Here is a 25,165-nt window from a genome sequence, read left to right as displayed (position 1 = left end):
AAAAGTAGGATTCGCAATGGAATTCGAAAGATGTTTCCTTGTTTCCTTCAGCTCCTATCATCTTCGTAGATTTATGAAAAGAACGAATGGTATTTGTAAAAGAGTTACATTAATTTACTTGCAAGATTGTACTGTCATCTCTTTCAATTACGCTTTAATCGCTGCTTACTTATCGTAGTTCTATCTTGCGATGGCCCTAAGAGCTAAAATAAATCATTCCATCGCTTACAGTTTCCTTCGTCATATTTCGTATATGAAGTTTATATTTTTTTAATTTACTAAAGAAATCGTCTACTTGTTTTTGACACTTATCGTACATCGTTTACCATTTCAGTTCCTCGATTCTTAGAAGGTTCAAGTAGACAGACACGCCGGTAAAACCAAGATACACTATATCGTACAATTCGTGTGATATTTTGAAAGAATGGAAGATAAATCTCACTGGCAAGAAGTCGTAAACAATGCGACAGTGGTACGTACGACTCCGTTACCAATGAAGTTTCGTCGGCGGCTGGCAATGCGTCGTCGTCCGCGGAGAGCAAGTTTGGTAATTATTTAGCTAAATTGCGAGACAGTTGGTGGCGCACGGTAACATGTGTTCGCAACCGGTGAAAAATCTCTGAATTAATGCTCCGCCATTAATTATGTTTATGAGGCCAAATTGTCTCGGGGAGGCGCGGATACATGCAAATGTAATTTGCGAATTCGGCGTGTAGGTAAAACGCGCGCTATTAGGAATGGCGCCTGCACCCTTCTCGTTTACAGCGACAAATCTCCTTTCGCGTACCATTTTCGACCTGCTACTGCAACCCCCTGTCTTTATTAAACAATCTTCACGCTGTTCGCAATTGCCACACATACTATGCTGCAACATAGCACAGCCCCTGGTCATTGAATTAGGACTATATGCAGAACTCAATTTTCCAACTACAACACTCTGTTATGAATGGCAAATTGTTCTTGGTTGTACCACGTATGCTATTAAATACATAGATTACAACGTATATGTAGTAATGAAATTATTGTCACACGCCTGTCATGAATATTCCAAAAATCTCATTGTCAGTTAAGTCACCCAACCTGAATGCTGTTAAAGAAATCCGAAGTTCGTTCCAGTTACTTGCTCATCTCAGATCATCGTATCGATACTGTTACGAATTCTCGACTAAAGAGCAACCGGTCAGGTCAAACCGATCGGTCGATATCGCGTACCTCGAATGACTTAACGCTCAAGGTGGAGGAGGTTTAATAGATCGAGTGTTAGAGTAATCTAGCACTTGTTGTATAAAAGTAAAGTGTGATGTTATGAACACGGCGGTAGTAAGATCTTGTTGGGAGTGAAGTATTTTACCCGCACGGTACGATGTCTGATGATGAACTGTCCTCCTACGTTGCTGATTCTCCCTACCAGCCGTTGGGTTTCGTCTGTCCATCGTGCCTTTCCGGCTGGCCTCTTCCCGGGGTTTTTTACCTGATCACGGAGTCATTAGGTTTACAGCTCGGGGAGGACATGTAATTCGGAATTTCCTAAAGAAGAGTGCCATAAACGGTCACTCAAAATTCCGAACAGATACGAAGAAAAAAATTGAAGATATTTGATAAAATACAAGTGAGGTAACAGACAGTGCATAAGGAACACGCATATATCGGGGAGATACTTAAGATGTAACGAAGACCAGGAAAGAAAACATAAATTATGCACACGTACGTCGCGTTCTTGTAATCGACAAACTGTATCATCACAGGTCTTCTAATTTCTCAAACTTATTTAAAATAGAAAGAGAGAAAAATTCTGCGCGATCCCAATTCGATAGTCAAAGACTATACTTCTCCATACTTGTTAACTGAAAAATCAATCAGCTTATTTCGATCAATTCTACCGTGAACATCGCCGTACAGCGACGGTTACGTTCGAAAGGGGTAGTACCGACTGTCGGTGGCTTTTCACAGTGCAACGTCGAATTCGACGGTTAGTCAGAACTTGCCGATTCGATTAACTCGTCCGTTTGACCGAATCGATTTTTACTTTGTTGCACACCACTCGGCAGGTTCTCCTTATCGCTGAGCCACGTTGACAGGTATGCACGCTAACGTATTCCGCGCAACGGAGCAGAATGCACCGGAGCGAGCAACGCGTTTTTACATCCCCTTAGAGCGGCCCGGCGTAAATTGAAAATCTGCTCTGGTCGGCCTGAACCTATTTCCAGAAGGGGATGTGTTTGTTTTCCCGGCGTGTGCCCCTGCCTCCGGGTAGAGGCTGCACGAGGTGGTTCTCTGCCGCTGGCACGACGTATCAGCTGTTTAATTAATTTTACGTTTCACGCAAATGGAACGGAGAAATATAATATACGCGATCCGGCGTGCCGATTTAAATAGCATCTGAAATCCCTTCGAGCGATAATGCTGCTTATCCTCGACCCTGTCCTGCTGTTTCCTTTCTCTCATTCCGCTCTTTCAACCCCTTTGCTCGCGATTTCGGTTTCTATCGGTTGTAATTGTTGCACCGTGTGTTTGCATATTTTTTCTTCGTTTGCAGACTTTTACTCTGTAACGAACGTTTCGATCGTCGGAAGACGATAGTTTTAAGGAATGCTAGGATTAATAGCCTGTTGTAACGCATGAAATATCCATTTGAGATCCAGGTTTCAGATTGTGTCAAGAATGTATATCGTTTGTTTGAAATGCGGTTAGAAATTCTTGAAGATTTTCGTTGTAACGAAACTTATCAAATATTCATAAAATTCGAGTCATTTCCTTGCCAATTTAATTTCAGATCGAAACAGCACATGACATCGAGATATATTATTTTTACTGCGGCTACTATTAATGAACGTATTATTCGTTGCCGATTTTCTAATCTTTCTCGGCTATCAGTTTTAAGGAATGAACTTACGATATTATATACAATTCGGAATAAAAATATTTTCCAACAATATGCAAATATCACGCAGCTTCTACGTAGAAGGAACTATTTTCTTGCAATTTCGTTCATTTATCCAGGGAACTTGACAAATGCTTCAAAGATCCCCGTACGATCCTACCAATCACGTCGGCTACTAATTTTCCTTTATCTTCGTATACACGAGGACGACTGAACGAGCTCGTTGCCGATTGCATTTTTAATTACAGTCTGCCTGTTAAGCTTCCACGGGTATCGTGCACGTCGTTTCCATCGCCAAGATCGTATTGGCTGTCGCGAAAGATTTAAATCGCCCCGACGATAAATACACGAAACGGAGGAAATCGATCCGAGCCAACACAGAATAGCCGTCGTGAAAAATCGGTGGAATCCTTAGGAATTACGCGCCTACGTTCACCAAATCCAATTGCTCCTATGTCGAGTTTCCATCGGTCGATGGCACGGCTGTAAAAAATAACAACGGGATATCGAAACGCGCAAAATCCACCGATCTGTTCGACCATCGAGATTACACGCGCGAAATATCATAAGTGAAAATTAACAGGATGACTTGCTTTTGATAGCGCGAATAGAATGGAACGATTCGTCGTTGTTTAATTTAATTTGTCAGGGAGTCGGTGGCGGAGTGTTGGCAGTGCGCGGAACATTATTCGACGAACGGACTGGTTCGGGCCGTTTGCCGCGTTACGAATCCGACCGCGTGAAAAGTATAAATTTTGAACGGTGTGTAGAAACGCGAAGACACGGGAATTGTATGGCCGTGATAACGAAACTATTTTCAGCAGGGCAGAATGAAATTACGTCGCGATATGGCTTGAACAACGTTGAAACGTGCTTCCAACTGTGCCGGTCGAAAAGTTATTGATATTCGAACCCGTGGACGGTGAGTCGAAATAAAATATCGCCCGAATTAAACGTGCACGCTGAACCGAGGGAACGAAAACTAAGCGGAGACGGCTCAGCCGTGGATTTCTGAATTTTCGAACGTCGCTTGCCTCGCCGAAAAAAGAGAATATCGTCCGATTCGTGGCAGCCACTAATCCACGATTCGACGCGTTTATCGGTCGCAGTATCGTGGTCGATCGTCGCGGCTGCCACCACACGAACGGCATACGTTGACGCGACATCGAAATCACAGGGCCGTGTGGCTTTTGTAAAGTATGGATTTGAACTAGTCGCGGTAGCGGGTGCCGCGATACGGCTACCTATCGGTCGTGTTCCGTAGAATGCCGCGGGCCACGCTCGATATTGGCTTTATTAGTTCGTGGTAATAAATCAGAAGGCAGATCAATTTTGCGCCGTTCCCTGATTTCCGTCCCGCCGGAAAATCAGATATAAATTTGCGACTACGATCGTGCTATCGTGCTACCGTGTCCGGCCGACAGTCAGTTCTCGTTCGCGGCCGCGGAGATGCGCTAGATATCGCGATGATGTCATTCGATGCTCTTAATTTCAACCAATCGGTCCAGCCGCGTCCCCTTTTCCATCCTTTCGTCGATCGATCCTCGATACCTCGCGATTTGTCCCCGTTGTCGGAATAGAAGTATTGGTAAGCGTCCTGTTCGATCTAATCGTCGAATTTTCAACTGTTTATAACCTGCACGCGAGCAAATGCACCGTATACGAAGTTATGCACTGAGATAATTTAACGAAAACGATTGATTGAAAAATATTTGCAGAATACGATAATGGTAAAAATGTTTTACGGATATGTAGATCGATGAGTAACGATGAAATTTCTAAATTCAGATTAATCGAAATATCTTAAGTAGTCTTTGTAGGTAGATGAGTAATAGTCAAAAGTCCCACTCTAATTACAATTGTTCGAGCGAACGTTGGACGACAGAGTTCCTTCGTAATAAATACTGGGTTATGGTCATTTTTACGGTAATTACCTAACGTAAGGTGGAGAAGTAAGTATACATCGAGAGTATTGAACGTTTTTTAACGAAGCAGGAGGACACGTCCGCTACAGAAATTAGCGTTACCGCGTGCACTGTTGACTAACGATAGAGGGGCCCGAGTTCACGAGGGTGACCAGGCGGATGGTTTCCATATACATACATATATATCGACAGGCGCACATCGATTATATGCTCGATTAATTCGCGACCGTACCGACCCTTGATACGCTCGTTCGCTTACTCGCCCATTCGTTCGCGCGGTCACGACGATCGATTTCACATAGGAGCGTTTTGCGCTCCGTGCAACTTGCAATTTTTTCATTTCCGGACCGTGACCAGCCTATCTACCCTTCGACCTACGAACTACGCTAGGACCCGAAATTTCGCTATATTTCTTTTCTCTTATTATTTCCTCCTTAAAAGTGCAAAACGAGCAAGACGTGTCCCGTTGGTTCAAAGTGTCGATATAAAATCGAATCGATAACACGGGAAAACCGGCATGACCGCAAAACAATTCGAACGATCCTAAATGGAATTTTCTCCCTTTTATCATGATCGCATTGATACAGCCACCGAGCGGCGGATAGACGAGGCAATTTCGAATTCTAGTGGACCGGCCTAGTGAAACGAGAGAAACGCGGATCCCCTGCGGGAGGGGATAACGAGGGTTGGTTTCTATTCACACCGTGCACGATCGATGAGAAATCTCGATCGAAGTTGCGTGCAGTTATTCCGATCGTTCGCTGAGAAATTTCGTTATCATACACACGATATTCGAATGTATGCTCGCAATTCTGAAAGCACCGGAGAGTATCGGCCGTTACGAAGGGATGGATTTGGATTTGAAGGGTGGCAGAACGCGGAGGCAGGGGCAGCTCGGAGGATTAGAGGTTGGTCGAGCAATTAGCGAGCCGTCAGTGGCACAGTGGCTGACAGGGGCTATACAACCTACTGCCGTTGCCTCTACCTCCGCCGTTTCTGGCTTCAGCATCGTTTCCACCTACAATCTCATCGGCATATGCCTTACTCGACTATCGAAGTAGCGGCTCGTGTTACCCCTAATTAGAATATCCAACGGTACTATTACCACTCGTTACTATCGACGTTTCAAGAAGCGTTTTACAATCTTTGTGCCTGGCAACGCGTATCCGTTTCACCAACGAATTTTGTAGTAAGAGCGTTAGATTTCCTTTTTTATCACGGACGATCTTTATTTTTGATGCGATATGTTCGTAAGGGTTACTCCTTTTTAAATACAGAAATCCGTGTTCTCCCCTTTGATTCGAACCATCTTTCTCTGTTTTTAATTCTTTGCAAATCCTCCGCGATAGGGGGACTGCGGCAAAGGGGAACGACCGCGCAAAGAAGTATCGCGCGCACGGACGCTGTTAACCCCCCTGGGTTAGCGAATGCAATTATAATTTTAATTTCGATGGTATTTAATAAAGGGGCGCATTGCGTAGCCTGCACCGGCAGTCGTCCAACCCTCGAGCCTGCCATACAGACCTGTATGCGCTAATTAGCAGTTACGGTCCGCAGACCGCACGAATGCATTCTGCTGCTTGCTCGCATGCTGCCACGTTGCACTTTCGTCCCGAACTCGTTCACCCCTTCGAATCGACTGGTCCACCTGATTCGACGATCGTCGAACGGGATCAACCGCCGTTCTACCCCTTTCTGATCAATCGACTCGGCGGTCTCCGATTAAAATTGTAAAGCTATTAAATCGTTGGAAATAAAACGGGTAACGAAGTTACGATAGAAAGCTGCTCTGGCAGAGAATTAGATTCGAGTGGACTCGATCGAAGAATGAGTTCAGCGAACCGGACGAGCCGTTGGTAATCGTCAAAGAATCGGTCGGCAACGAGCGAGAATAATTAGATCATCGTGTTACGCGCGTTCTTGTATCGAACAGGAACGAATTCTTTTTCTCCTGTCGGCATCCACCCTTGGTCGTGAACTCACGACGCCGCGATTCGTGTTCCGGTTAATTTGCGTTCGAGTCAGGTAGACACTCGCGGCGATTCAATTATACCGACAACGAAGTTTGTTCGCATCAAATGCCGAAAGGCTGAAAATCAATCCAGAGTGCGATCGGTTTAATGGGGGCACGCACCACGTGCCGTGGCCATTACGTGCCCCTCGTCCCACTTCACCCTTCACGGCCTATCTCGACCTCGAACGAAGCCACCCCACTCTCACGCACCGCAGCAGCCGTTACCTCGCGATACTTACGTGTACAAAGCCTGGCAAAAACCCTGTTTGACAATCGCCACTGGGAAACGATCGTTCGATCTTAGATACGCTTATTTGACGATCGATCGATTTCTTTTGCGTTTACCCCTTTTATTTACAAAGTGTTTCGTTGTACAGAGGTCTCGGTTGGCGTTGCATCTGATCCTTCGATGACCACATTTTCTCTGATACCTACACGATATCGACGTTAAAAGTTTTCCTCGTTTCTCGCTTTTAAAATTTTCTTCGCCACGACCGTGACGAAACATAATAATCAAGCCAAACAAATAACCAAAGGGAAACACCGATACGTGCTCGTTGCGCGGCAGCGAACTATTTCCAGGGGCGCCGTAACCCGTTCACTTATCGCGGTCCACGAGATCGCGGATATTTGGTCGATCGAGGCAACACAGGATCCAAGATCCATCAATCGGCCCGCAATCGAAGCCCCTTACCCCTGTTCGAAACGTTTAATAACCCCCAGCTGGCCGATCAGGCCGACGCACGCGGCAACGTGCGTGGATGTGCTTGGGGAAAGGTTTGAACGCGCGCGGCGTTCACGTCGACGATGAGACAGAGAAAGAGGAAATCGAGAGAAACAAAGAGGGTGAATCGCGAGAGGGTGAACAGTAGGATAGCCAGTGGACGGAGAGGGAAGGAGAGGCTCCGTGTGGGATGAGTTTGAAGGTAGAGAGGGTTCGTGGGGGGGTAGGGGCCAGTTGCATATGAGCGATTGCCACACACGGCGTGTAACGCCGGCCGTGGCGGCGGCATTTACGTTAATTAAATTTCCCCAGGCCGTAGGACCGATCCTCTAGCCTTCCTCACTTTCACCCCTCCATACCGGTCGGCCTGGCATCAATCATTGCACGCTCAGCCTCACTAGCCGGACTACGCTATGCTGGACGATCGAGTCGCCGGAGACTGTTTAAAATTGCTAACCCTCGTCCCTTTCTCTTTGCCTGCCCTTCTCACTCTCTGTGTCCGCACCGCCGTAACCCACCCCTCTATATCCAACAGCAGAGCGTCGGTTGATCCGTCAACGGTGCCTTCCCGCGACCTTCCGCTCGCAGCTCGTCGCACGCGTCTCTCTTCACTGGAACCTATGATTTCCCGTTAACCACTTTGACGGCTTTCAATTAGAGGCTCGCTTCACCAACCTCGGCTCTTAATACCGTACCTGCGAGTTCTGACTTCGATGAAAAAGTTCCGAGTCGCTTTGAACCGTAGGCGAGTCTTGATTGGCTTCTCACCGATGGAAAGAACCTCGATGGTGAAATTTCGATGGTAAGCTAATTTTGCATAAGAAATAATAGGACCGATGTTTTCTAGTCTCGGGTTAGTAACCGAAACGAAGGAAAAGAAGCAGGGAGGAAATGGAATAATTTCGTCCTTCTTTAACGGTATTCAAGGGTGAAATGGACGAGAAAGTTACTCAAGCCTTTGATTATATTTTGCACGCTTTCTCTCTTCAAAGCTAGCTTCGCCGCGTTTCGCGAAATCCGATAAATTTCAGCTCGCAGAGGCTTCGTGTCTTGAAAACTCTCCGGCTACTTCTTCGTCGTCCGCCCTTCCGTCGGCCGTTCCAATCTCGTAATCGACTTTGCCAGGCAATTCTATAATCCCTTAAACCTAATTAGGGGCGAGTGAGCCACGGTTGAGTCGGAACTCGAGTTAACTTCGCTACAAACAAGAACAATATCTTCCTTCGTTGGAACTTCGTTACGGAGGGATGGGTAAGGCCGTGGCAGGGTAGATCATGCCAAGCGATCGCGGATCGTCCTCGGCCGAGTAAAATAAGGTCGCCCCAAAGAATCGCCAGCGGCTGGCCAATGTAATCGCTTGTAAAAATGTAATAAAGGATCAAAGTCTGCCGTTGAAGCGGCTGTTACGCGCACGGGACCATCGTCGATCAGAGAAAACCGCTTTCTTTTTGAATCCGCTGTGTGTTTTAGCTTTCTCTGCGCTGACAAAGAAATGGTATATCCATTGGTTAGCTGCACTATCGTTTGATAGTTTAGAATCATTTAATTGATAAGGAGAAAATAATCATTAATTAATACGAATTTTGGTCGTTAGATAGAAACGTATTAATGCATGCTGAGATATTTCAACGATTTGTTTCTCCACACGGTAATTGTTAATTCCCTGTCTTCGTATTCGATTTTGTGCAGCAAAAGATGACAAGTCCTTTAACATACTGAAAGTTTACTTTAAAAACCTACTAAATATAAGAAATACTAAACTACTATTTTTCATTTCTATTTGGAAACGACCCGAAACTTTCGAGCAGCAGTCTCCACAGACTTCCAGGGGTACCTTGAAATTTTTAATAAATTCACAGTTCTTAAGGAAAGATTCTCACGAAAATCGTTTCAACTATCGCTTATCGCGTGACATCTTTTTCTAATTGACTGTTTGATTTGCTGCAATGTACGACTCGTATTATATCAAGCGTGAATCTCGGGAAGACATTCGGACACGTGACATTCGTCCACGATAAAGGTCCAAACATTCCAACGTATCTTTCATATACGTATGTTTGAAAGACTGGAAGCTGGTAGAGCCCCTTTGCTACAAGAATATTCGACCTCGAGACAGACGAAGGAGGAGGAAGATATCACCGCTTGATGCAGTCCGACCAGACTCTCGAACGCACCCTCCAGCAGGGGCAGGCTGTCTTCGAAAGGGCACTCCTCGGTCCGGAGTATTTCATATCTGACTATCAAAGGTGGAGCTTTGTGCAGTTTATATTAAATCACGGCACGGTTACGGGATGTCAATAGACGTGTCTTTCTTCTTTGCGCGTGGTACACGTTTCTCGGCATCGGCTAAAAGGGAAATTCTATGAAATCGTTCGGCCAAGTTGAGAAAATCTCTCAACCTGTTATAACTTTCGAGGAAATATTTTCAACGTGACCCGAGGATAATGTTAAAATCGATACGCAATTTGGAAAGAATATATGGTTAATTAAATCATCGAGGTGACGGACTGCAGCCGCGATTCTATATTCGGCGGAACGTGAATTATTCTGTTTCTATCAAGTCGGTATTAAATTGAGTATGAAAAATAACTCGTCGACGGAGACTATTTTCGTATTTGCTGAATAAGTCTATCGAATCTTTCAGAAATATCGAAAACATTATTCGGTAGCTTAATAGGCGTCGAGTTTGGTTAAAAATATCCTTGCGACCCTCGGCGGAGGACGGAATTGTCCCCGTAGCGTGCGACACGTGCGAAATCACCGAACGACCCACAGCCGCAAACGCGTTCAAGTACGCATGAACTTAAATCGAAGCGAACGAAGTCGCTCGGAATTAATGAATGAAATCAAATCAGTCCCGTTTGTTGATTCGCTACCAGTCGACGGAGGTAGATCGAGTGCATGGAAGAGCGGGCTGAAAACAAGAGGGGTCCGTTGTAGATTCCAATCGATATGATGCACACGCCTGGATACCGACAGCGTTATTACGTCGAGTGCTATTAAGACTTCCAATTAGTTCGATATACCAATACGCGGCTATGCGCGTTTCAGTCAGGAAAATCAGCGGAAAATCGGCCGGTTGTTTGTAATATTCCCGGGACGCGAGGCACGAGCACCAGCTGGGAACAACGTGTTTTTATTTTCCACGAATCGAGCTCCGTTCGTGTTTTCCAATTTTGCCCCTGTATGTTTCTCTATGGTAACAAAAAAAAAAAAAAAAAAAAAAAAATGTATAAATTGGAGAGAATCTAGGAAACTTGTAGAATCGAAATATGTATTTTTTATTTTTTTGTAGTTCCGTTTGTTCGTTGAACGCACGCCCTGACGATGGTAGATCGTAGAAAAAGGGGGATAGTCGGATTGAAACGAAAGAAAGGAATTCGACGAAACGCATCGATAATGCCTTCTGCTCCCGCAAGAATCTATCCCAAGCTTATCTCATTTATTACTCCCCCTGCCTCCCGCTGTTTTGCTCTCGTTCGACGGTTATTTTACAACCCTAGATAGGGGACGAGTAACGTCTTTGTTTTCACCGCAACATCCTCCGGCCAGCGACCCTCAGTCTCTCGACAACCGTTCTTCCAACCCGGCCGAGGGAACTTGCGAGATAAGGAACATCGTACCTTTCGATTTTCCGTATCGCCACCTTCTCCGTTCCTCTCTGTGGATTTGTGCGGAACCAAATTGCGCTATTGTTTCCTAACTTCTCTTGTCGTTAGATTTGTAGAGGAAGAAAAATAAAAGGAACATTGCTTCGAAGATCGATTCTAACACGACTGCTGTTATTCCGTTAATTTTTGCTGTCAAAGCAGATTTTCGATAAATATTTTTCAATACGAATGAACGAAGAACAGATTGTTGGTTTTGAGAATATAAGAAATAGTTTCGCGAAGGAACATCGACATTTAAATTTTTATCAAGAGACACGCGTTATGGTGTTTGGCTGAATATCACGAAAGACTCGCCATTCTTTCGCATAGTAGATGTTCTTTAACAAATAATTTAAATTCGTTGAATAATCGCAACTTCCTGCGATGTAAGTATTTTAAGAGAAGCTACGTTTCGTTTGACATTTTAAAAATAACACTCGGAGGAAATTGAAATAAACCCAGAGCAAAGTGGAGCACAGAGAAGACGCGAAATAAATGACAAAACTGGGTAGGTGGAGCAAGAGAGACGGCAGAACTTAAGGTCGTTTTGTTCGAGGAAGGAGATTGGCTTGGAAGAGAGAATACCTAGTTGTTAGCAAGCACGAAGCAGTCCGGGGTTGCTAGATAAGGCGTGGGCATAAACGTCCGCAGATAAGGGTAGTTTGCACCCCCGTTGTGGACAGTTAGCCTTAAATGAGCCGATGGAGGGGGCGAGACGTGTAAAGGCTTTTGTTGCGTGGATCCCATCTTCTCGCTTTTGAAATCAGTTTCGCTGATGCCAGTTCGCCGCGATAACAGATCGACTATCCATCGTGACGAAGAGAAGCTTTCGTCGTTTCAAACGTGTCGCGGCAGAAATCGATTTTCGATTTTTACTCCAAATTTGAAAAATCATCTTCTACTTTTCCCACTCGTATTTTTACCACAATGTCGCGACAACACAGACAAATAGCAACGAGAAAGACGCAACAAAGCGGTGTGATTAAAAGGAGGATCTTCGAAACGTATCGCAGACGCAAAAACGAGAAGAAAAATATCCGCGGCGAAGCTGAGCGTTCGGGTGATTTTTCACGTACGTCGTCCGTACAAAAATCCTGTCTCGCCGTTCTAAATTCCGCTTATCTAATGGGGTTTCGACAGTAATGTGCCGGTGTATTATGTAGAACCATCCTGCCAGGACCATCCCTTTTACGTGGAAGGCCACGAGCAGCGGTGCCGTTTAGCGTCAGATAGCGGAAACGTATGAGGGACGGGGTGAAGTCACCCTTATCTTAAGGGTAGCTACTCAATAGCTACTCGCACCGAAATTTCTACCGTTCTCTCTTTCTCGTTCTATGGCCCGTTCGCCGTTCTATCTCCGCTGTGCTTTCTGGTTTTTTCTCTCTCTTCCATTTCACTCTTCTCCGTATTCGCTTTTCCTTCTTTCTTTCTTTTCACTTCGTGAATAATTCAACGATTTTGACGTTGTCTTTCCTTGAAAATTCGCAATTGAAATTTCGAATACGAGCGCGATCGAAAGGGGTAACACAAAGGGGCAAAGTACGAAGGAATGCCTCTCATTCGTACCTGCGGGCACACGCGCATAATTTAACGTACAAGACACCGGGACCACGAGCTGGGCTTTAGCTCTACCGCTTTAGGGTTACTTATACTTCAGAACGGCTATGTGTGTAATGTGCTGGAGTGCCTCGGGGGTAGGTGCTTGCGGTAAATCTAATAACGTTGTAATGCTGTTACCCCCCTCAAAGTTGGCCCGTAAGTTTCTACCGGGCCTGTTGGCTCCGACTGCCGTGCCGAGAATTCCTAACGCGTGCGTTGTTTCGGCTGCATACGCGACACGTACGAACGCTACCGTTCGAAAAACAAGCCTCGTCACGAATCGTATTCGGGGAAAATAAGCAAACTCTTCGTAATACTAAGTTGGAAAGAAAGTACAGAAATTAAGCAAATCTTCGAAGTTAGCATTAATAATTTCTTCCTTTCTTAGGCGAAGTGACGAGATATCACGAAAGAAGAATTTTCCAAGAGTTTAATAGCCGAGTCGATTTACATCTTTGTTACGCAAGGTTGTACGCTTTGTTGCGCAAGAGAGTTGAATAACATCGTTTCCAAAATCAAACACATGCGTCGGCGTTGTGAATTTCATTAAAAGCAGAATTATCGCATTGACATGTCGATTGACATAGTGGCCGGGCAACAGGTAGCTGATACGAGAATTGCAGACTTTTCCAGAGGGACGTGGTCGAAATCGAAAGAGAGCCACGCGCGGTTGACGCGTTCTTCCGCAAATTTCGTGCGACTCACCCCTCGTTCTCGTGACCCGCCCTCAGTTTCCGCGACGGTTTGTTAGAACTGCGCGTAGATATATGTCACGAGCCAAGGTAAGCCTTGCAGTCACCCGAGGGTGTTCTGCAAACTATGCTTGCGAAAAGTTCAACACAACTTCATAACATCGGTGTTCCATAGGAGAATTAGAGGGGTGAGAAGGGACTCGAAGTGGATGGTCGGAAGAGACGCGACCCGTCTCGGGGGTTTCAGGGGGTAAATTTGTTCTAGCGTGAGCTTACATGGGTTACGTTAAGTACATAGGTGTTTGGGGGTAGTTAGCTGTATTCACCCGCGCAAAATACGCGGTCGATGTGTAACTTGAAACGTCCCGTACACGTGAACAACAATCCTCCTGTGAATTCGGTAAGTTTCCAAGCGGCATCCGACTAACAGCGATCGGTAGCATTAACGCCACAGGCTTCCAAACTATTCCCTCGCTCTAACTTTCTTACGATAAGTGTTGGTTATTTGACGAAAGTTGGTTATTTGGTTTTAACGTTATCGCGGAAAACAAAACTCGCCAAAAGGGTTAAACGAACATTTCAGCTATCACGAAGGTTCGATAAAATCGTTAAAAACGTGTTTTGATCGTTTCGACTATCGTTGGAACTCTAAAGCGAAACTCTATACCGTGTTACTGCAGAAAATTTCTCAGCCGTTTAAAATCGCAATACAGAACGAGCGTTGACCCGAATCCAATTCTTCTTCCGTAGCCTCCCTATCCCACCCTCTCTGCGTTCGTCTCTTTCGCTCAATTTTTTCTCTCTCTCTGTCCCTCTTCTCATGGTCGAACGACTCTTTCTCACAGTACCGACTCGTGGAGATAAAAATCAGTAATTAGCCGGGACCATTATGGCGGCCGTTTGAAAAATTAGCGGGTCGTGGGGTAACCGCCCCTCTGGGCATAATCCCGCATCGGGAACGGCGCATACCAACCTGCATCCAGCCTGTCTCTGATTTATACGGGTTTGCTATTAATTACACCTACCCACTAGCTCGTTCTCCACCAACGCCCGTAACTCCTGTACGCGATTCTCTCGATCTTCTTCCATCTCGGAGTAACTACTTTCAATTTTTTTTCTCCCCTTTATGAAAATATAGCCGTATTTTTGAAGTTTGATGTTCGTCATTCGTGAGACTTTTACTTGCACGATTTCCTCCGACTAGTCGATTCGATATTCGGTTTACATCTTTCGATGTCCATGGGTCGCTGTTTGATTTCGCACGGGCAGAGGCGCGTGTATATTTTTTTTCGGTTGTTTGCATCCGAAAGAATTCGAGTCAAGCGCGACGAGCCGAAAATTCCGGCCGGGTCTCGCATCGGTTGTTGTTTCAACTGACGCTGCCCGGTCTCGACGGGCTGCGGCGCAATTAAATTAAATGCTTCGGATTAATTGTTCGAAAGCAGTTAAATTAGTTGCGTTTGTTTTGCCCGATTTTTGCGCAATCTCGCTGCGGAATGCGCGAGGTGTACGCACACACCGTGCCGCGCGAGGGGGTGGCCGGCGCAGGGAACAGGAGGGTGGAAATTTCGTTCGCGGCCGCCTATTACCCATCGCGCGTCCTCGAATCCCGCCGGGTTAACGCAGCCAAAGCGTCGAAATACGCGCGTGTTCTCGCGAAAAGGACACTTATAAAATTCATTTGCGTGGGCCCGCGTTTGTATGCTAAATGGAATTCGCATTTTTCCATTCCATCGAATGTAGAGCTGGCGACCACGCCTCCTCTCTGAAAGGAATAACGCGTTTAAAGGTGGAGAAATGGTGACACTGCGTTTTCGTTTATTTTCCGAATGAATTCTAACCACAGAAATAATAACTCGAGAAAGAGAGAGAAGCGCAGAATCTGCAATTTAATTTTAACTGTCCTCGTTATCGTACTTCAACGGCAAGTGAAATATATCCTATACGGAACCAAATATAATGAAAACTTAGAAATTATCGTTTAAGAAAATTCTTTTATTTCTCAGTTTCCATTATACCTTTTCTAATATACGTTAACACCAAATAGAACATATTCTAAGCAATCTAATAGAAAGAGTGCCTGTTTGAATATCCCATAAGAAATCTTCCTATCTCCTAATACAGTCGGTAGTATTCCTTAAAAAATTACTATCAAGGACGCTTGTTCGCAGGAAGCATCCCTTGAAAAATCTCATTTTCCAAACATTGATTAGTATCATTCCTTCGCCACGTACGTCAACTCTAAACAAGATGCATCCTATATAGAATCTAATATCCAGAACGTTTGTTGAAAAAGTATAATCCAAAAACTCGAGCATCCTAACCACGGATCAGCGTGATTCCTCTTCTCTATACACGCCAAGTCACGTTTACGTTAAAACACCCTGATGCGGATTGGCGGACGACGAACGGGCCAATCCTGGGGGCAGGAGCATGCTTACCAAGAGACTGCATCTTGAAGTGCATCGTCAGCGGCGACGCGGACTCTTGAGTCGCATTGCTCGGATGCTGGCGATGCGTACGAGCGTCTGGCAAGCTTGCAAGTAAACGTACGCTAGACATGGTTAGACTGGCATCCGGCCGCAAGCTCTCAACCTCATTGCGACCATATACCACCCTGATTCCGGTTAGCTTTCGTGCTTCTCCCGTTGTTCAACCCCCCCATTGACCCCCAGCAACAGCCTCACCGACCGATACCGGTCCGCCAGATATCGCATCGTCGTGACATTCAAGACATAACGGGCCGAGGAGAGATATGCATCATTAGGATTGCCGGACAGCCGACACACACGCGGCCACTCGGCGCCGCGTTCCTGTTATCCTTCGATTCTCGATCGGTCGAGATCGCTGGAATGCCGAGGGGTGCTCGCTTCCTAAGATGGCCTGCATAGCCGTGACTCGAGGCCGCGTACGCGTGCTTTCGCGTCTGTCTATACATGCGATTCCGTTCTACCACTTGCGTACTCGTCATTCACCTGATCTAAATTGTCGCTGTACACGACACGTTTGTCCAATTTTTATTTAATTTTTTAAAATGAGAATACAGTAAAATCTGCGTATTCGCGGGGGATAAGTTCCAAACTCTGCCACGATTAGTAGAGAACGCTACACGTATACTGTGCATACTTATTATCATAAGTATATTACAACTTGGTAGTGTGTTATTACTTATGGTATATCATGATTTAATTTAATATGATGTAACGGTAAAAGTATAGTAATGAACGTTATGTGGTAATATCTATGGGATAAAGTAAAATAAAATGAGTGCCGTACGGGATGCAACGTTATTCGTACCTTCGTGTATGCACATTTCGTTCCGTATTTATTTTTTCCAACTGCGGTTACCCACGGATATTTGAAACAACCAATACCGAGAATCCAGGTACGAAGATCTTACTGTATAACATCGTGGTGAACAACGAAAATTGTTTTTTCTTTGGGAGGTTGAAGCGTATAAACGGACCAGACAGTATTGCAACCCCTTTGGTCGTCCTAAAGCCCTCTCGCCATGGCATTTTCCAAAGAAGCACGCCTCGTACTCCGTCCACCCCAAACATTGTCTGCGATGCGCTCGTTCGCGCATTCCTAACGCGAAATTGCATGCCTTCGTATATGCGTGCATACGGGCTGGAAACAAACGAATAGGATTGTTCGGGTACCATACAGCTTCCGCTGGCACGGGACAGGGGGATGTAGGTGAGCAAAAGGGTTGGTAGGGTTAAGCGGGGACGAAACGCGAGACACGGGACAGAGTGAAAGAAAGAGAGAAAGACAGATGGTGATAGAACGTACATGGGAGTGTGGGCGACGCGGGGGTAGATACGGTGGTGGTGCCGATGGTGGTGCCAGTGGCGGTGCCAGTGACGCGGTCGAACGACCAGGGGTTTGGAAAGCGTAATCGTTCTAACCCCGCGCCTCGACGAACTACCCCTACGCTTCGTACCTGCCTTCCCCGCGCCATCACACCCCCCGCCGTGGCCGGTCGTGCGCTCGCTATTTATTGCCCGCACTCGGCCGGTTCACAACATAAATATGTTACACCTATGGCCACACCTACTGCCCACGGCTCGCGAATTCCTCCGCCAGCATCCGGCCGCACCGCGAAAAGAATTACGCGGATAAACGCGATAAATGCGGTTCCGTCGTTTTACGCGCGACGTCTGTTCCTCATGGCTACTGCCTTTTTTTTCGTTTAGTCGTTTGCTTTTACGCGTTTCGAGATTTCACGACGATGTTCTTTTTGAATTATATACGTTTCGTAATGGAAAGAACGAAACAAAATTATCTGTCGACTCCACTCGACAGAAAATTGAGGTTTTTGGTATTAAAATGGAATATTTATTAAAAGTAACGATATCCAATAGTTCTGACTATGATATCACCGCGTAGCAGTAGTATTTATTTTACAAAACGGAAGTAGTCGACAACCTCTTACCCAAGAGGTACGATCTATTGCTATAAGAATCGAGGGTGACGTAAGAGCGAACCTGTTAAGGGCTCGACGCAGGGGTAGCACGAAGGGTCGAGTTTTGGAAGATAAAAGAAGGACCAACTGTTGAATATCGGCCAGGCTTGTCACGATCAATTCTCACGTCCGCTGTCACCTTCGATTCTCATCCAAACGAACTCTAATCGTATTGTAGAAATAAAGAAACTCTTACTTACGTTCTTCGTGGTTTTCACAAAGTTTTCAACTGCCTCCGCCCGATTACGTTTGGGCCCCGTTCTGTCAGCCTGTTCAGGACCGTGAAGTCTCGGTGTCTTCCTCTGTGTCGTCGGCTAGACGATTTTTCTCTTCAGCATAGAAAACGAAACAGTGCAATAACGAACTAATGTGTACAACGATCAACGACGCAAGTAAAGGGAACAGGGTGTGTCTGGATGAGAGAAGAACAGAAAAATCAACAGAGATACCGGAACACGACGTTCGTCCCTCAAAAGACGCGTCGATTGGAGGGCTCGACTCACGGCCACGACGCGCAAAAGCTCGACAGCTCCGCGGACGCACGTGCAACTCGGCCGCGTGGCACGTGGTGTTTGTCGGAGTGGCTCGGCTCGAAAGCCGTTCAGCAGAGCTTGCAAGCTCTCGAGCTTTCATTGGCCGATGGGTGGAAACTGCGCATGATTGCGGGTGTGGCCAGAACTTAAGGGGCGGAATAAGCTCGGGGTGACGATAGGACATCCCGAAAGGGGCACGTCTTCGTGGGTGTCCACATTCCTAGGCTATCCCACCCCTAACGTGCTTTTTCCTTAAGCTTCTAACGAGCGTGAGAACCGCTCTCTCCCGTTCGAGCTTCGAGAACTTGCGAACTGACTTCTTCGATCCAGAGACCGCCAGCTAGGGTGGGGCAGGGGGTATAGAGGCAAGCGCGGTAATTAAGGGAAACTAACGACGCCGAAGACTCTGGAGGACACGGGCCGATAGTTAATGCGACCCGTCACCGTATTATTCATCGAACTTTTTGCCACGTAGTATGCTCTGAACTTTTGGATGGTGTTACAGGGAATCGTGGACGGCGAAGGGATCTTATTGTCTGCTCGAACGGTCTTGAATTTTAACGACGGCGAAGATTCGGCGAAATAAATTCGAACAGAACACGTATCAACGAGAAACAGCTTCGCTACTTTTCTCTAAGTGTTTTCTTCGTTTGTTGTTTGGAAGATATAGATTATGTGCATCTACCTCGTAGCTTTCGCTGATAAGTGAACGAAGACATTTTCTCGTGTACACGAGCTATCCAATCGTCATCGATCGACGCAACGTATTTTTCTTTTGTAGCAACAGGTGGAAGTTATTTGGTATTACGCGAAAAGAAGCAGGAATGCGGAGGTGTGTAGAGTGTTTTTCACGATCGGTAGCAGTGCAGGACGATCGTTAACAAATCTGCCGGACCGGTCAATGTTTAACGAGGTCGTGTGTCCCTGATAAAGCGAAAGTCTAATCACGGCCGACCGATAAATAAATCGGTCTAGCTAAACAGCAAATCAGTTAGGAGGATGGTGTGATTTCAGGGAAGAGCACGCGGCCCGGCACGGTGGCGAAGGGGGTTTGGGGTACTTCCATCACGTATTTACACGCTATGCTTGCTGATTGGCGTGCGCGGCTACCAACGTTTTAATGATTTACCCTTGGAGAATGGCATTTAGCCTAGGACGACGTAACGTGATTTATTATTGATTGCCGATTATTCGGATATATTCATGCCGAGTAAACGTAATTCGATTGTAAGCAGTCAAAATCGGAGTTTCCAAGCTTTTCAGACGTAGTTCCCACTTGGAGCAAAGGAATTTCAAATAATGGCGGCGGTTCGTCGCTCCGCGGAAGCTTCGTGTAGCGGAAAATTAACTTGACAAGCACAGACTAACGTTAATCGTCTGTGACTGACGTAATCGTACCTATAACCTATACCATCACGTTAGATTTTATGAAGCTTTCGTCCACGAAGACGTTCTTCTTCACCCACGGGAAGAAAACGACAAGGACGCGTAAATACGTAATGGATTGTCGTCTCGACTTGGCCAAATTATATATAACGTCAACTATTGATTGCAATTATGACGGTGGCTGGTGGAAGACTAGCGCGATACGGATATAGCATCGATCAGTATTTCATAAATTCGCAATGACGCACGGCTCGGTCGTGAGTGACGCGTCATATATCGCGTAACGACGAACATTTATGTGCACTCGCCGGGCACATAATTGCAATTAGAGCGGAATTCATTTACATCAGGCCCGACGTTCGATTTGTTCAGGGAGAAAGCACGAATTTATACGGCCACGATGGTGCTCGCGTTCGCCCCGTCCCGATTTATTTCCGTGCACGTCAATCTGGCTGCGGTGCCGCGATGTAAATAGGATTAGATTAGCCTAAAGATCGTGCCAACGTTCGGTGACCGCCTAAAAAGAAAAATATAGTTACGCTGTTCGCGGAACGATGCAAATTCTCGTCTGTGTGATTTCATTTCGAAGATAGAAGAGAGTTGGACGTGGATACTAAATTTTCCTAGAAACACCGCGAAATCGTTTCTCCCAGTTGGCAAATATCGCTCGATCGTAAATATTTACACTGTTTCGCTATTTTTTCACACATCCATTCGCGATATGGCTCCCCCTACCCATCTTATCGACGAGAATTTATCGCTGAAATACGATTTTATGAAAATTAACGCTGTTTTGATCGCGATTAATAAATAAATAAATACATTCTGCGTTTATTATTTTTGAAGAACGTTGAAGAGTGCGCCACGGTTTACGTTCGTTAATACGTGTAAACACGATAATAAGGGGAAAAGATGGAACTGTAAACCGCGTAAAAAATCGGAGGACACGCATAAACGATCGAAAAGGGCAAGTTTGAAAGAAAAAGAATAGCAGCTGAACGTTCTGAAAATTTCATTTTGATTTTTTTAAATACCATTCACGCTACCGCCACGTTCGGGATTAAAAGCTAATTCGAGCGATTCAGTTTAATTGAGCGATTAACGGCTAAATAAAGCCCGTTTCTCTCTCTCTCTTTCGCCCTCGTGCCGCTTATCCCTCCTCTGTCGCTTCTCTCTCTCCGATACCCCCCTCCCCCACCACCTTTTAGAACAAATCGTTCGTGATGGTGTCCAGCCCGGTGGAAAATATAATTCAAAGATATTTATGGCTGGATTACCGCTGGAATTGGGTATCTAATATACATGACCGGTTCCACAGGCCGGCCGGACTTTAACTGTCCACCAGGGGGTTACGTTTCGTCCTTTTAAAACGATGCCAGCCCGCCATTACCGTGTAAACGCTGGCCAATTACGAGACCGCGCGTTACCGAACGTAACGCGCAAAGATTCACATGGTAACGCGGAAATTTAACAACGAATTTTTCAACCATGCTGTTCCGAGATTCGTAAAGGGAACCACCGGGAAAAAGGACAAGAGTTTCCCGGTGGTCCTCGAAAAGGATTAGCCGCAATTGATAGCCACGAGCATGGAGGAACGTGCTTGAAGCTGGCGTTACGCACCAAAGCGTCGACCATTTAACTATTCGCGTTTTAACCGTTCCGAAAGTTTGCGTAGTATGTTTAGTCCCAACCCAGCTCCGATTCGATACGCAAATAAGCGAAACAGCTTAGTTGAAAGAACGTAAAAATAAAGGAGAACGAAATAAGAAAACGTGAAGTCGAATTGCACGAAAAGGTCTGACGTAATTATTTGATATCGTATCTTGCCAGATATCTCAGTCTAAATACGGTGGAACGAATTTTGAAATAAAAAATTTATTGCTCGTTTGGACCCGAGATCGTTCCCCGGGTCGTTTTGACCGAAAGGGATAGAGAACGGTTGTAGAACGTGCCGAACGCGGAATTAATTAGAAGCAGCTGCCGACATGGAGAGGCTAGACGCGATCGCGCAAGGGTAATTTTGATTCTGATCCAGAATTAGGGACAGACTAGTGTCCAGTGTTCAACGTCCTGCAGTGTCCGGTGGTTAGTGCCGGACCAGATGTCGCCACGGGCGTGACGTCACTGGTTAACTACCCTTTCGCAACCAACACCACCACCACATGGCATCGCCACCGTCAACCAACCCTCCCCTCCCTTTACCTTCACCGCACCCGACGGACACGATATACGGGGATGATTCTGATTAATTACCGATAGTTACACAAGCTGACGCCACGCCGTTGACAACCCTCGTCAACAGCGCGGACCTTTCCCCCCGGTTGGCTATCGAAAATCGCATATCCGATTAACTTCTTCGCGAGCTTCCATTGCGTGCTGTTTTTTTAAAGTGAAAAACCGTCGCACCGAAATATCGATAGAGAATTGAATTTATGAAATATCTTTCGCTGGAATAAGTGGATTTACAACGAGGGAACGACACAGTGTGATCTGCGAAATCCAAAATCTTTATCGAATCTCTGTCGGAAGGCAAAGTGTATCTAGAAACGAACCACTGTGAAGCAAATTCATTTATCGATTCGTCGAGGTTTAATTCGTTCAAAGGGCCGCTGGGAAGGATTGTTATGCGAGAAGGGATGAAAACGCGCGAGAGCAGTAGCATCCCCTCGCGAGATGCATCGAGCCACGACCAACCGATCGGACCGCCAATATTTGGCAATTACGAAATATGAGTTTACATTTAATAATTGCGGTAAACACCGGCGGACGCGGCGAGTGGCCACAGGGGGTGGGCCCAACGAGATATGGTCGCATGTTCGTTCGTTCGTTCGCTCGCTCGCATTTGGGGTAAATTCCGATTTACTCTCCGTGATAGGCATTATTCGACGTAACCCGCGACTACGTTTTATTCGCTCCAACACGCCGCGAACCTCTGTTTCCCTTTATCATCGTCCGCCGAGATAAATGCCCACCGCACCCCGAAACTTTTTGTTCGCCAGTCCCTTGTGTGTGCTCTCGAACATACAAGTACACGCATGTACGCGTGCACATGCGCCAGCGCGCCTCTGAACTTTTCACGCTCGTGTCTGCCTTCGACGTGTACATATTTGCTTTCTCCCCTCGATTTGCCTCTTCTTCTCTTCTTCGTTTCTTCTTTTTCTTATGATAGCGAACGACCATCTCGTACCGTGCCGGTTAAAGCGCGAAATACTCAAAGAACCATTCCGAAAGGGGTAGCAGAGATTTCGCGAGACGCTCGCAGACGATAAGAGACAACCCCCCCAGCCTAAAGCCATATACTATTAATGAGAATATGATCGATATTAGCAAACATTTCCCATGGGATATTTACGCGCGGCAGTTCGCTTAGATCGATAGCGTATTTGCGATCTGTCGCGGTTATCGACGGCGACGTTTATTCAAATGTAATATCTCGTCCGCCAACGAAGATTACCTGCTTGGAAAATGTGTCCCACAGGTACGCATCGATTTTCCTTTGCGCCTCGACGACCCGCCACTCTTGTTTTGTCCTCCGGCTTGACTCTTCTCCTCCTTTCCTCTTTTCTTTTTCTTTTTTTTTTTTTTTTTTTCGTATACTCGAATTACCCTCTCCTGGACGAGCATCGATAATGTATTGACTGTGACATTTCTGCCTGTCTCTGTTACCATTTCCGAAACATTATATAACAGATTCTTACAAAACGAAGGTCGTACTGTTTTTTTAGACCATCCTCGCCGCTTCATCTTCATGATCCTTCTTTTAGCTCGTTAATCGTTAATTCGTCGGAAACACGAGTAAAGTTCCGCGAGATCCAAATTGCTCGCGGTTACGTAATTGCTCGAACGGATGCAACACGCAAGTGGGAAGACGGGAAGAGGCCCGATAAGCACGAGGCATCTCGATTGTTCGAAGGGTACGGGCATATTCGTGTTGTTACGTAAATCCACGGTTAGAACCTTGTCACCTTTTATTCGAAGCCCGTGCTCTCCCTCTTTTCTGCCTCATAGACGTTCCTTCGAAGGGCTCGCCCACGCACACCGATTCGAACCCACACACAGTATCGCGCGAACACGTACACACGAGCATCCCCCCGTCCCGTCGTTCCTCACTCTTCTCGCGTTCCTTTCTCCCCTTTCTGCTCGCTGTCCTACAGCAGTTCAAAAAGTTCTCGAGCCACTCTCGACGCAAGCTGTTTCACCAAGGATCTCGCGCCTTTTTCCAATTTCTTAAAGAGCCGCGACAATTTATGTGAAACGCGTTCATAAAGTACTGCTACCACCACCCCTACGGTTACCCAAACCACCCCCATTCGAAACCTCGTGTTCCATCGAGTTCGAACGCCAGTGAAACCTGGAAACCGAGCAACCCCACTCGCCTCTTTCCCTTTCCTATGTCGATGGTAGACTTCTTAAAAGTTACTTCGACTCCGTGTTTCTCGATACTTATTAGCTCTCCCCTGTCGATCGGCTGCTCGCACGTAGTCACCTTCGCACGTTCACGCGTTCACGCGTTCATGAAAGTTTCGCAATATAGGAGCGTGTGCCAGCGAACGCATGCGTCCACTTTTGCTACTTACGAGGCTGGTGTTCCATCGTTTGCTCTAGAGGGGATGAAGAAAATGCAGTGAATATCATCAGGATGGGAAATAATTATACGGTGAAACGAGTGAACGACGTTGAAGCGACGTTTACATTCACTTTTTCGACGAAGAAACAGCGCTGATAGAGACTGAAATGGCGATTCTTGTTTGGGATGTTAAGGTTGGATATTGACGTAAAAGGCTGTCTCGAGGAAATGATAATGATGTTTGTACAGTTTGTTGGAACGAAACAGAGTTAAGAGACGTGGTGATTTTCCGAAGGAAGATCGTGATCGTATGTGGATACTTTAGGAAATTGATTACGAGGGTGGTAAGGGGGTGGCTAGATGGTTTATTGTTCCTCCGCGACGTGGCAGCACCCGTGCCTTGCTACGACGGAATCCATTTTAAAACGATCTTTTAACCTTTCGTTATCTATCCTTAAACTATAGATTTCGATCCTAATCCTTTTTCTATATGCTTTTTTTTATCTTCCATTAAACAAGACCGTGTTTAACTTCTGCTCCGAAGAAAATAATTATAAGGAGCTACAAAACCGTCCAAACTACATTTGCATCGAAATAAATCTTCCAAATTACAGAGACAATATTATCGAAACGAACAATTTAAAAACACCAGAGAATTCTTTCAATTCTCTCGCTAATGTAACCGAAACAAAAGCGATTGCCTAGTCGTGTCAATTTGAAGAGGCA

General features: G+C 45.9%; 1 protein-coding gene and 1 long non-coding RNA gene across 2 annotated transcripts in view; one reads left to right on the top strand and one right to left on the bottom strand.

Annotated features, from left to right (window-relative positions):
• Positions 1-18,557, bottom strand: part of LOC139988860 (LIM domain only protein 3) — a 69,961-nt gene extending 51,404 nt beyond the window's left edge. Inside the window, exon 1 of the mRNA XM_072006644.1 lies at positions 18,154-18,557. The gene's annotated coding sequence lies outside the window, so the exon portion shown is untranslated. The remainder of the gene's footprint in view (positions 1-18,153) is intronic.
• Positions 1-25,165, top strand: part of LOC139988855 (uncharacterized) — a 127,983-nt gene that overhangs the window by 65,064 nt on the left and 37,754 nt on the right. The window lies entirely within an intron of this gene.

The sequence above is a fragment of the Bombus fervidus genome, chromosome 7 (genome assembly GCF_041682495.2).
Source record: "Bombus fervidus isolate BK054 chromosome 7, iyBomFerv1, whole genome shotgun sequence".
Classification (NCBI taxonomy): Eukaryota; Metazoa; Arthropoda; class Insecta; order Hymenoptera; family Apidae; genus Bombus; species Bombus fervidus.
Note: the sequence above shows the minus strand (reverse complement) of the source record. Positions and strands in the feature narration are given on the sequence as shown.